The following is a 13,879-nucleotide window of genomic DNA, read 5'->3' as shown; positions in this document are numbered from 1 at the left end:
CAACCAAGGCTGTGTAAAGAAGGAAAGGACATACATGTCACTTTCTTGGTTCAGCAATTCCAGCTGGCAACTTTCACACACTGGGGGAATCAAACTGCATGGAGATGCAGGAAAATAAAATAAGACATATCAATTTTTTTCTGATGATTCGTTTTTCAATCTGCACAGTGTATAATTGTATTGAGGTACATAGTACGTTTCTGATTCTGCAGTAAGTAAGGGCTGTTGTGAGTCTGTCAATTATTCTGTCAATCAACTCTCATGATGACATCCTATACTATGCTCTGAAACCTATGCTATTTTTTTTAGCTACGGTATATTTCAAAAAGGGCTTATATTAAAGAATGTTCAATTCAAAAGGCATGCTGATTATTTATTCCAGTTCTGCAGCACAATGCTTATACTTCTTTTAAGATTTCACACACTATGCACGGACATGTGTGTATGCACATGTGATTCTTAACCACTTTAACCCCAGCGTGACTATTCTGGGCATAATATTTTCCAAAAATAGCCGATCTACAAGCTCAAAATTTGGTGTAGATGGAAAAATTAAGTCTGAGTACAGCTATACTTTTCACTTAGACTAGAGCGTTTAAAACATGTTTGAAAGTTAAATATTATGGTATGGTGAGTATCATAGTGTAAGAACAACAACACAGTGATATAACTGACTTAAATAACAATAAAGAACAGTACTCAAAGAGACACCGTTAATGTTAAAATAACCCCACTTTATTTTATCAACACAAGATTTTCAAACTGTGCAACAATAGTCAGCATGTAAAAATGCAGTACAACATTGTATTCCAAAAACAAGTACAGTCTAAAATACCACAGTCTTAACATGCATTGTCCTGTCAAATGAACAAAAGTCAAGTATTGAGGGAAAACAAATATATAAAGCAGGCTGGTGTGTGTGTGTGTGTGTGTGTGTGTGTGTGTGTGTGTGTGTGTGTGTGTGTGTGTGTGTGTGTGTGTGTGTGTGTGTGTGTGTGTGTGTGTGTGTGTGTGTGTGTGTGTGTGTGTGCGTCTCACACAGCTGGATCACTGGAACACAGCCAACCGAAACGATCATATAGCTTCTATTAGCTTGTCATTGCCATGAAAATAATATATATGCATAGAATAATATGCAGGTATAGAATAGTACAGAATAGAAGAATAGACAATTCATCGCAAATCTTCCTTCATCTCTTGTGTTCATTCCCTGCAACGGACACATGATTTGAAAGTCAGATGTGAAACGTTATCGATCTTATCGTTTACTATCCCCTATTGGCTGGCAAGACATGCCAGCCAGGTGATGCCTGTCAGTAACTAATACATGATTAGTAATCATGGGTCGAAAGGATACAAAAGGGGGTTCAACCCCAAACACCGTGTTCACCAGACAAGATGAAGACAGCGGCAATCGTATCTTGGCTGTGGCTGCAGCTGCAAAAGCAGCAGAGAAGAAACGAGGAGCATGCCCTTTCAGAGCGCAGGAGAGCACGTATGTGTCGCGCACTACTCCTGCTACTCTACAAGGTAATAACCTTACTTACTTAGACTTAGTTCCTCCCGTTCCTATTGGAACATTGGGCGACGAGTCCTCTCCATTTACTCCGGTCTCTGGCGACTCTTCTTGCTCCGTGCCAGCTGACACCCATCTCGCTTAGGTCTTCCTTAGCTGTCTGTCTCCAAGTCTTCTTTGGCCTCCCTCTTTTCCTCTTTCCACCTTCTGGCATCCAGTCCATTGCCACACTTGCCGGTCTCTCTCTTGGTAGTCGGAGTACGTGTCCAGCCATTCTCCTTCTCCTTTCAGGAGGAAGGTAGGAAGGTAGGAAGGTAATAACCACCCGTTCTTAAATCAAATTTTATTGGGATCCTGTGCAACCAATAAAAATCCGCTACAACCACCACCATGCCAAGGCTCGCTCCATTATTGAGCGGGCCTTTGGCCGGATGAAGGTTCACTGGAGATGCCTGCTCTTCAAGGCCCTGGAGGTCCACAGCATATTTGTTCCAGCGGTCATCACGGCATGCTGTGTACTGCACAACATTTGTATAGATGTCATTATTGAGAAGGAGGAGGAGGAGGAGGAGATGCCCATGGACCCAGCTGGTCCACAGAGGGGGGAACAGTGTGGTGAAAATCTGCGGGACAGAATGGCAGCCGAACTGTCGGTTCCTCGGGCTTTACCTCATCATTTGAATGAGCATGATTATTTGTAGTTTGGTTATTGAGGCATTAGTTGGTTATATTAGAGGCATTATTTGGTTATATTAGAGGCATTATTTGGTTATATTAGAGGCATTATTTGGTTATAGTTATTGAGGCATTATTTGGTTATATTAGAGGCATTATTTGGTTATAGTTATTGAGGCATTATTTGGTTACACTTTATTTATTGTAGAATTAAACGTCTGGGCGTTGAAACACTAGACTTTCGATTAATTGACCTACTGTAGTATGTCTAGTGTGTTTCTTCTATTTAAGTAGAAGAGTATGAGATGGAATTGACAATTTGGTTTAAAGTTGATCATACGTGTGTTCAGTGAGTCATACACATGATCCTGGATGTGCAGATATTTCACATGTAGAACTGTTGATACCAACTGAACTGATACATTCTTGTTCTGATACTCAACTGATGTTCAGTCCACCTCTGATGCCTGTGTTAATTTTGTGTGTTTGAAAACTTGTCCTTGTCTTACCTGCCCAGCATGTGAAAATGCGGTCCTTGTACAAGATAGAACTGCCTTACCACCAGGGCAGGAATTTCACGGCGGCCACGGCGGCCATGGCCGTCGTTGCCCCTCTCATTGGCCGTGTGCCCCTCGAATAATGACATGCCTTCACGGCCACAGTGGCCGTGGTGCCCCAGCTGCGCCCAGCAACTGATTTCACAGTTTTTCCTCTGCGCGATTTTCTTGTCAATACGTTTTTTTTTGTCACCAGTCCTTTGGTTGAGCTGCGCAGCTACAACATACACAGTGGTAGGTAGGTTTGATCTTAAGCCTCCTATGAACCTTCGGAATCCCGCAACACAGTGTAATAGACACAAAAGCATTACCAGGCCAAACAGGAGATAAATCTAACGCAGCCTGAACTAATCAATGGTAGGTTTGATGATGGTAGGTTTGATGTCTAGCCTGAGAGAGAGAGAGAGAGAGAGAGAGAGAGAGAGAGAGAGAGAGAGAGAGAGAGAGAGAGAGAGAGAGAGAGAGAGAGAGAGAGAGAGAGAGAGAGAGAGAGAGAGAGAGAGAGAGAGAGAGAGAGAGAGAGAGAGAGGATTCTGTAGTCCTACAGACCGATGTGCCGCGATGTTTTTTTCAACAGCAAAATATAGATGAATGAATACATCTAATAAAATACAGCAAAATCCCCAAATTATGAGTATTAATATAAAGCAAGCAACAGAATAACTGCAAACAAATTAAAAGTGTAGGCTATCAATATCATACAAAAGAGTGACCTCACCGCTCTGATGGACAAGAAATAAATCATTTTGCAAACCACATCCATGATATCTGTTCGTTTGTCAACAATGTTCTAATTGGGAAGTTTATTTCAGCAGAATGTGACAGTTTTAGTCAGTTTTTTGGTGCGCAACACAGCCCTCGTTTAAGTGATTGCTTTCACCTGCTGCTGCAGTGTGCGGAGCTTGTGCGCAACAGGGCATATCTCCGCCAAGCCAGGGTGACCTACCCAGGGCCATGAAATTCATATGCAGGCATAGTAGCCAATTAGAATGAAATCTGCAAAAACGGACTAATATACTGATACAGAACCATATATTGGCTATATATTATGGCTTTCAGGTGGAAATCTTGTATGTTCCTTTTTTATTATTATTTAAAAACATCATGAAAATGGCCAATCTACAAGCTGTAATTATTAATAATTAAAAAAGACTATATTTTAAAGAGAGAGAAAATTAACTTAAGTCATTATTAGTGCAAGTTCAATCACATTTCATTTGAATGAAAATAACTTGTGGGGAAAATACATAAAATCTCTCAGAGGTCTTTGTGAAATAAATGGGTTATATTTCACAGATAGTTATACAATTCTTATAATATATTAAAATACAATCATCCTTAACCTTCAAGTTAAATGCATTATTTCCGGGGACTTTTTTTTTGGGATGGCCTTCCTGCCCTGGCATTTGGCCTTTGTGCCCTCCAAAAAATTACAACACCAAAGGCCAAGTGGCCTTGCCCCTAAAATGACGAAATTCCAGGCCTGCTTACCACTACTTGTGCTGCTGCCCTGATTTCAATAAATGACTGAAATGCTGTTGAAATAAGATGTGCCATTTTAATGGGAAACAAAACATTTACATGAAAAAAAAATGCCTCTAAAAGAAATAAAAGAATGCCTCCAAGAAAAAATGCCTCTGTAAAATGAAATCAATAAAAGCTATTAAAAAAAACAACCTCTGGACCACTTAAATCAATGTCTCTAAATTTTAGAGAGAGCTGGTGAAATCCAAAAGGAAGAAATAATGTTTTAAGAGTCCAAAACATTATGTCTTTCTTTTGGATATCACCAGCTCCTCAAAGAGGTCGAGGAAGCGGCTGGTGTCACGCTGCTGGGCAGCGTGACGCTGCTCCTCGACCTCTCGCCGCTCCTCCTCCCTCCTCTGTTCTTCCTCAAGGAAATGTGCTATTGTTTGCCTTTTTTTGGGCGGTGTAACCGCCCCTATATGTGAGGTTTAGACATCGACATTCGCTGCACTGTGATTGGCCACCATTGTACCCCCCTAACCCTGCACCGTGATTGGCCACGAGGACGAGCAGTGGGGGGGACAGACAGAGGTGGCTGGCTCACCTTCCTCCCGGCCACTTGAGCCAGGTTGTGCCACCTCCTGGCTCAAAGTGGCCGGAGGACATGAGCCAGCAGTTGAAAGTTGGGAGGACACACCCTCACTGGCCGTCTGGGTCGTCTCACTGGATGAGTCCATGAGAACCGGGGGCACCATAGAGGGGGTGCCCCTGATTGCGTCGTGCATTTCATCAAACCAGGGCCAGGTGTTGGGTGTGTCCTCCCCTCTGTCTGTCCCCGTCCCAGTAGGGGGACATTTGATCTCCTACAAGAATAGAAGCAACATTGTAGTTGAGTTGTGAGCCTATTTGAACAGTCTTACATGAGTTTCACACTGTGAGAGTATGTAAATGCACACAGCAAAGGATAAACAGCACTAAGCACTTGAAATTGCAACCATACCAAAACATGTTACATGCACAGATTCTACTAATTACATCAATGACATATTTATTTATTTGGAATTTACTTATTTACTTGGAATAGGGATGATGTCAGGAGATACACACATTCGTACAGTTGTCAACTCTACATACACTAAAATATGCATCACAGTCCAGCCGACTCAAACATTGATAGACTAACAAAGATGAAAGCTACAAGACAAGTATGTGTATATGCAGAATATGATCTCCTGCAAATGAAATGACAAATGAAATGATAATTAATAAAACTCACGTCCAAGCTTTTTTGGAAGAATTCCTTCTTCCATCGAAAAGATGGTCTCTTGTGCTACGGATTGAGATGAGGCTCCGTGTCTCCTCATCTGTCCCTGTAAAGAATTATATTTGTGTGAAGCTCAACATGTCAGATAGTAGCCTTGAAACATGACTGTCATACCATGACAGTTATGGAACCGAAAGTTCCTGGTTTGCGATTTTTTTACATTCACATTTCATTTCACATGTTCACATTTCAAATATAAAATGCTGACCCACGAGCCACAGATGTTACTAGTTGATCCGACCCGTATTGTTCAATAAAAAGCATTTAAATACGATCGCCGGCCATTTTCTATTTTATTTTTAATTGTTTTGTAATGTATCAGAGTGCAATACACCTCCCAACCATTAGTGTCGCATAGTTGAAAGCATCGGAGAAAATGGCTGGCGATTGAATTAAAATGCTTTTTTTATTGAACAATACAGGAGATACGGGTACTTATCCCGGATCGGATCAGCTTGGAACATCCGTGGCTCATGGGAAAGCACTTTATATTTGAAATCTGAACGTTTATGTACATGTGAGAGTTGTCAATGTAAAAAAATCGCAACCCAGGAGCTTTCGGTTCCATGACGCTTGTGATAGACGAGCGTCATGTTAACCATTGCTAGTCATATCACAAATTCATGTGTCTTTCGTTGATGAGACACTAACGATATGCACATGAGATTCATAAAATGGTTATTTACGGATATGGACTGGAGTAACTACAGTCCATATCCGTATATAAGCATTTTGTAGTGTACTGTACTGTTTATTTTCTTTATGTTTTGTTGTATTGTATGTGGATCCTAACAAAAGGATCCTAAACAGAACATGTTTACACAACCACTGTTATTGTGCATCAATTTCGATGGCCACATTGGTATCTTTATAATTAACATTGTTGGTGTGCGGTGTTCACAGAAATGTAGTCCTGAAATAGTGAATGAAGCGCCTGCATGCGCAAACTTACAGTCCTAGCTGTCTGCTGTTGTGCACACATATGTAGCTTTCTGAAATGTTGTGGTTAAGCTTTGCTTCAACTTGCCAAATTCCCTCTCAATGCGACTGGTGAGTGCCTTTCTACACATGGCTTTTTTTTCCTCCACTGACTCCCTCTACAAGCTTCTTGAAGGAAGGTTCCTCAACCAAAGAAAATGGCTGAACAGTACCGATCACAAATTCACAGATAAGTTGGCTGACTTTACTTTGGGACACACTTTGCCCAAGCTGGAGCTTTGGTTATTTGGTGGGAGATGGATGAGTGGTGGCCCCCTGGTCAGATGTACTCGTCTGCCCATTGTCACTGGTGGTGTCATCGTCATTGGCTCTTTTTCCCTTACATCTTCAAGCTCCATACGACGATGATGCTTCCTCTGAGTAAATATAAGTGATATAAGTGAGTAAAATATAAGAAAATTAAAAATAGAGCAAAAAATTATGAAAAATGTAATAATAATTATTTGCATTAATATAGCGCTTTTATAATTTATTTTTTAAGACACCCTAAGCCCTTTCATAATAAATAATTATATATTCACATATTTAAATTATGTTTTTTGAGTGAACATCACACATTCACTCACATACAGATACACCATAAACAACTCACATCAGAGCCACAAATCTTGTCTCTGATGTATGTACATTGTATGTGGTTTTGTGAAATAGTCCATTATTATGTACTAAAATGTAGGCTAATGTGTATTATTTCAGCAGCAATGTATTTGTTTTATTATTATTACACTTATTATTATTATTATTATTATTATTAGTATTATTATATTGTATTACAGCATATGGAATTTAATTTGTGTATATGAGTTTTATCCAGATGGCGAGTTCTGCACACTGTAAACTTTCTGTCCAAAGTCAATGGGAGATTTTACATTACAACAATCAATCAAATGCTCTGAGAAGCAAATCTTGTCTCTGTGCAACACAATCTCATTAGCAAACGTACAATGATTATAACCACACCACGGAAACGTGCATAGATTAAGTTAGGTCAAACTTCACGTAACATATTTACTGCCAATACTTACATTTGTCACGTTTTCCCAGTGTAGAGAACATTCAGAGCATACTCATATGGTGGACAAGTGACCTATTCAGTCCCGACCTTTAGTGACCTATTCAATCTCAAACTTTCCCATATATGGACAACCGACCTAACCAAGTCAGACATCATAAACTTCTATATAGAATAGAATAGAAGAATAGAACTTTATTGTCACATCACATGAATTACAAGTAAAACAGTGGGTGAAAAACATTGTAGTGCAGCTTAAAACAACAACAGCAGTTGAGAGTGCAAAAAGTGCAAAAAACTTTAAGATTGTTTAACTTAAAAACATACCGATACACTCATATTAATAAATAGATCAGAAAAACAATATATATATGGAGATGACTAACATACCTTGCTCTGACATCAGAGAACCCCTCCTGGAGCCCCATATATGGCGACAACCGGAGACAACCTATCTTTGGGCATAACTGACAGGCTAGATAAAATAAATAAAATTTCAGGCAATACCTATATTCCCTATGGCTATACATAGCCTAGGCTAGATAGAATATACCAAGTTATTATTAGAACCTAGTAACAATCAGAACCAAAGAAAGACACTTTAATAGATTATAGTCCCTTTAACCAAACCATCTGATCAGTTTAAGGTTAAGAGTAAAGGCTTTTGAATGAATGAATGAATCAATAGTTTATTTCGGTCTTAAAGGGCAAGACCACTTTGGTAGAGGTTTGGGTTGTGTAGTTACCTTGCCATGATGTAACTACAAAGGTGGACAAGAAATAAAAAATAATTGCTCCATTGATTAGAAATTGATAATTCAAAATATGCTCCTCATTGACTTACATTGTACGCTGAAACGGCTCTCAAAGTCACTCTTTTAGCACATTAACAAACACAAACAAAGCTGATTCAGACAATATAGAACATCACCAAACCCAGTACTGTTTGTTTTTTTAATAAAAAAAAAAAAATCCTGTTGATTTTGCTGTTTTTATTAGGAAGAAAACCCGGACTGGATCTGCGGATCCGGATCTTAAAATAGTAAAATAAACAGGAGGTTGACATTTTCATAAAAAAAAAAAAAGACAGTACTGGGTTTGGTGATGTTCTATATTGTCAGAATCATCTTTGTTTGTGTTCGTTTATGTGCTAAAAGAGTGACTTTGAGAGCTGTTTTACCGTACAATGTAAGTCAATGAGGAGCATATTTTGAATTATCAATTTCTAATCGATGGAGTATTTTTTTTTGATTTCTTGTCCACCTTTGGAGTTACATCATGGCAAGGTAGCTACACAACCCAAACCTCTACCAAACTGGTCTTGCCTTTTAAGCCATGTACGGAGTTAGTCACAGCAAACAAAAAAAAATACAATTCTTAGACCGAAAAGGTGTAGGCTGAAGCCGTAGCTTAAATAATGCCTACCCGTATAATATAAAAATAAAATAAATAACAAAACATCAATCAATAATCAAAACAAAAACAAAGACAAAATGTGTCTTTTCACCTACAAAAAGATATTTAAATACATTTTTATATTTACCTACTATTATTATCTTTAAACATTTTCTTGAATTTATAGATAGAACTACACTTTTTTAGGGTCCTTATCACAACTATTCCATATTTCTATTGCCATAACCGATGTACATCTCTTTTTAATGTCTGTTCTTTGTTTTATTCCGAACATAAGTATGCCCCACAGCTCATACTGATTTTCTTTCATTTGAAACAGAGATGCAGCTTGGAAGCACTTTCTGTTGTGTTTTGAAGGCTAATAAAACTGTTTTCTGAGCTACTATAGAAGTTTAAGGTATTATACCTAATAAAGAGTTTATTAGTTGGTTCACACTATTCTGATCTATTTATTATTTTTATGTCTCTCTTCTGTAATATAAAAATAGGGTTGGTATTAGTTTTGTATGCGTTTCCCCATACCTCCACACAATAGGTAATATATGAAACTATGAGTGAACAATACAGCAAATACAGTGATTTCTGACAAAGGATATAGTTTTATATGACGTTGGCACAACAGATGTTCAGGAGGCGGAGAAACACACCTTTACTCCACCCACTCATCCATCTAACTGGCACTATTTATACCGTGCCCATTCTACCCAGAAGCCTCTATGCTTTTCGTATTGTACCTATGCTCGCTCGCGCTAGCCGGTACCGCTCTCATTAGCAACATGAGTTCTATCGACCTTTTCACGTCAGAAGACGAAGCCGTCATCCCACCCAGCCAGTCCAGCAACCAGTCTGGACATACCACCACTTCACGCCACACCAGGAGTAGCTTACCTGCCAACCAGCCTCAGAACCGCCGCTCCATTTCACCCAGCAACTCCGTCTCTTCCGCCTTTTCCAGTTTCTCCCGTCGCTCCTCCATTCCACTTTCGGGTCTGCCCTCCACCGCAATTCCAGGTCGGTCCCGCACTTCTACACACCACCACCCGAACAATCGGGAACAGGAACGGGGCCGAACCTCCAGGAGATCGGACCAGCAACATCACAGAGCGGCTCGGAGATCCCCGCCGGCTTTCCCCGCTACACCGAGGAGCCAGCGTCGGCAAAACCGCTCGACTCGCTCCCCTGACCGGAGCCACCGAAGCACCCGGACCCCGCAGACGGAAATCGGAGATTGGACCGTGGCAGGTCTACAGCGGCAGCTCCGAAACCGTGGCACCATCTTCCCCCGTTCTTTGAATAAAGCGGGGCTGTTCCAGCTGTTCGTTACAGAACCAACAACACCGGGGCCTTCTTCAAGCCGGGCGTCACCCGATGACGTCACGCGTCGCACCGCTCCAGCCAGAGAGGCGCTCCCGGATGACGTCACCCACCACACTAGGGCTGGCCAGGCAGCGCCTGCCCAGATCACCGTCTCCACCAGCCAGCCTGCAACTACGTCTTCCCTACCTGCCACTACTACGACGACTACTACTGCCACCACTACTACTGCCACCACTACTACTGCCAACACCACCATTACTAATGCCAATACCATTCCGTTTAATGTTAACCCTGTGCCTGCCACCCACCCTCTAATGTCGTTTTTGTCCGCTTTATCATCCCTTGTCCCGCAGGCTGCACTTTCATCCCCCCCTCCCCCTCACCCATCCCTACATCCACCTCAATCTACTTCTGTCACTTTTCCTCAATTACCAAGTGCTGTCGTGGCCACACCTGGCACCAGTTTCTTTTCCACTCCAGGGCATGCCACCCAGCCAAACATCGCCGCAACTAACAGCGGTGGCATTGCCTCTCTACCACCCTCTTTGCTGTCCTGTCCTCCTCTCAATAACCCCTTCCCCCATCCTCCCTTTTCCCTCTCCACAGCTCTACCTGTGGATCCACCACCCAACGCAATCTCCAGGAACCCCCAGCCCATCTCAACATCCCTCCGCAACCAGATCCTCCTAGGTAACGCCGTCGACCTCAGTTCACTCCTTCGCCCCTCCAGCAATAATGAACCCCGCTTTGTGGACTGCGGCGACATTTCAATCCAGCTCCGCAGCACCGGCCACACACGATCACCCGTCCTCACCACAGCAGAATTTTGCCTGGCTTTCGGCATCTACCGGGACGTCATCTGCTCCGTCTTCCCAGCCCGCCGCCAAGAATTAGACGACTACTTGGCGGTGGTACTAGACCAGGCTGTTCGATTCGGAGGAACCCTTTACCAGGAATACCATCGCCAATTCGCAGCTACAGCAGCTGCCAGGATCCAGCAATGGAACCTAGCCACCTACTGGGGCCAACTGGATTTGGAGCTGTACTGCCGCCTCTACGCCGGCAGGGCGGCAGTTAACTGCAGCCTCTGTGGGAACCCCGCCCACCCCGCCAGCCTGTGCACCCTAGCCGCTTCCCGGCCATCAACTTCCCGTGCCACCACAGCCAGATCAGCCCCAGGCCCTTCCCCCCCCTCCCTCCTTGGCCTATCCACGGCGCCTCCCACACCCTCCCCCATCTACCCCGCAAACAATAAAACAACCGACCGGCGTGGGCGCCCGGTGTTGTTTTGCGGAAAATCTATGGTCTGTAACAATTTTAATGATGTAGGATGCAATTCAAATTCCTGCAAACTACTGCACGTTTGCAACCACTGCGGCGGCGCACACGCCAGGGCTTCCTGCCCCCAACACCCCACCAAACCTTCCTGCCCTAGTTGACATTCAACGCATCTCTCTACTCCCATAAATATTCCCGCCTTGGCTGCCGAGCTTTCACATCACCCAGACCCAGCAACCGTCTGCTTCCTACTAGGAGGCCTCAATTTCGGTTTTTCCCCTGGCCTCATCACCCTCCCCACTGATTCACACCTCTGCCGCAACCTCCAGTCCGCCACCACGGACCCCGATACAGTCACCACCCTGTTGGCCAAGGAAGTGGCCAACGGATTCATGATCGGCCCCTTTTCCACCCCACCATTCCCCGCCTTCCGCATCAGTCCAATCGGCATCGCCACGAGGAAATATTCCGGGAAAAAGAGACTCATTGTCGACCTTTCCTCCCCCCACGGCACTTCCACACCTAGCATCAATAGCCTCATCCCTAGCCAACACTATTCTATGCAATACTCCACTGTAGACGGCGCCATCAACCTGATCAGGCTAGCCGGCAAAGGCGCGTGGCTTGCAAAAGCAGATGTCACCGCAGCTTTCAAGGTCCTCCCACTCCACCCAGACAGTTGGCCCCTTTTTGGGGTTTTCTGGCAGGACGCCTACTACTTTGCAGTCCGTTTTAACATTCGGGTGCAAGAGTAGCCCCAAATTATTTGACACCCTGGCCGAAGCCCTTTGCTGGATTTTGACCAACAACTACAAACTCCCTTACGTCACTCACCTGCTGGACGATTTCTTAGTAGTCACCCCTCTGTCAGCCCCTCCTGCCTCCGGCCTCACAACACTAACCTCAGTTTTCAACGCACTAGGCGTCCCCCTCGCCCTGGAGAAAACGGAAGGTCCTTTCACTGCCATAGAATTCCTCGGAATCACCCTGGACACTGTCACTTTCCAAGCCTCCCTACCCCCCGAAAAACTCAACCGGATCACCCTGCTCCTTTCCAATTACCTGGACATCCTTCAGTGTAGCAAACAGCAGCTCCTTTCCCTACTCGGCCACCTCAACTATGCTATGCGCATCATTCCCCAAGGCCGTTCGTTCATTTCCAATCTCCTACACCTCTCTGCCTCTGTCCCTTCCCTCCATCACCAGGTCACCTTTGACCCCCAGTGCCAGATGGAACTCCGACTTTGGCATCTCCTCCTTTCTAATTGGAACGGAATAACATTTTTCTATCATGATTTCATTTCCTCCCCAGAGGACATTCAGCTATACACAGATGCCGCCCCCTCCGCAGGATTCGGAGGCTATTATGCAGGACGATGGTTCTCGTCCCCCTGGCCAGACGGCTTCCACCAGCTCGACCCGGATCACACCCAATCATCCACTCTGTACGAGCTCTACCCCATCGTGATTTCCGCAGCCCTGTGGGGATCAGAATGGACCAGTCACAGTATTCTCATCCATTCAGATAACCTGTCCGTCGTCCACATCATCAATAAAGGCCGTTCCTCATCACTCCCCATCATGTCACTCATGCGCCGCCTCACTTGGCTTTCCGTCACCCACCAATTCATTATCAGAGCTGCCCACATCCCAGGTCACCACAATGCCATAGCTGATTCACTTTCCCGCTTTTTGTTTCAGAAGTTCAAGACACTGGCTCCACTCTCCGACCCGCATCCAGTCCCGGTTCCTCCATTTTCGGACATCATCTTCCCGTAGGCCATTCTCTCCACCACCTCATCCTCCAGTCCCAGCAGTTTGCCCTCCAAGGCGTAGCCGACTCCACCTTGTCCTCCTACTGGACAGCCTGGAGAAGTTTTAAGTATTTCCACCACACTCACGACATTCACTTTCCCTCCCTAGACCTCATCACTCTGTCATCTTACATTAGTCACTGCCACTCCGCCCGTTCCATACGTTCTTCCACAATCAGAGCTTACCTCTGTGGAATCACTTTTTTCACCAAACTCATCACCGGTTCACCCCATCCGTTCACTCAGCACCCCCAAATTGGCCTCATACTCAAAGGATTGCAGCGCAACGAACCGCGCCTTCCTCCTAGTCGTTTACCCCTCACTTTAGATATACTCACCGCTTGTATCCACACCATTAGATCCGGCTACGCCAACCCCCTCACAAACTCCACGCTTGAATCCATGTTTCTGTTAGCCTTCTTTGGTTTTCTTAGATGCTCCGAATTTACCACAGCCAATGCTGTTTTCGATCCCTCCATCTCCCCCTGCCTTTCCGACTTAGCA

Source organism: Gymnoscopelus microlampas (genome assembly GCF_963454915.1).
Source record: "Gymnoscopelus microlampas genome assembly, chromosome: 15".
Lineage (NCBI taxonomy): Eukaryota > Metazoa > Chordata > Actinopteri > Myctophiformes > Myctophidae > Gymnoscopelus > Gymnoscopelus microlampas.
This window is presented reverse-complemented; position numbering follows the sequence as displayed.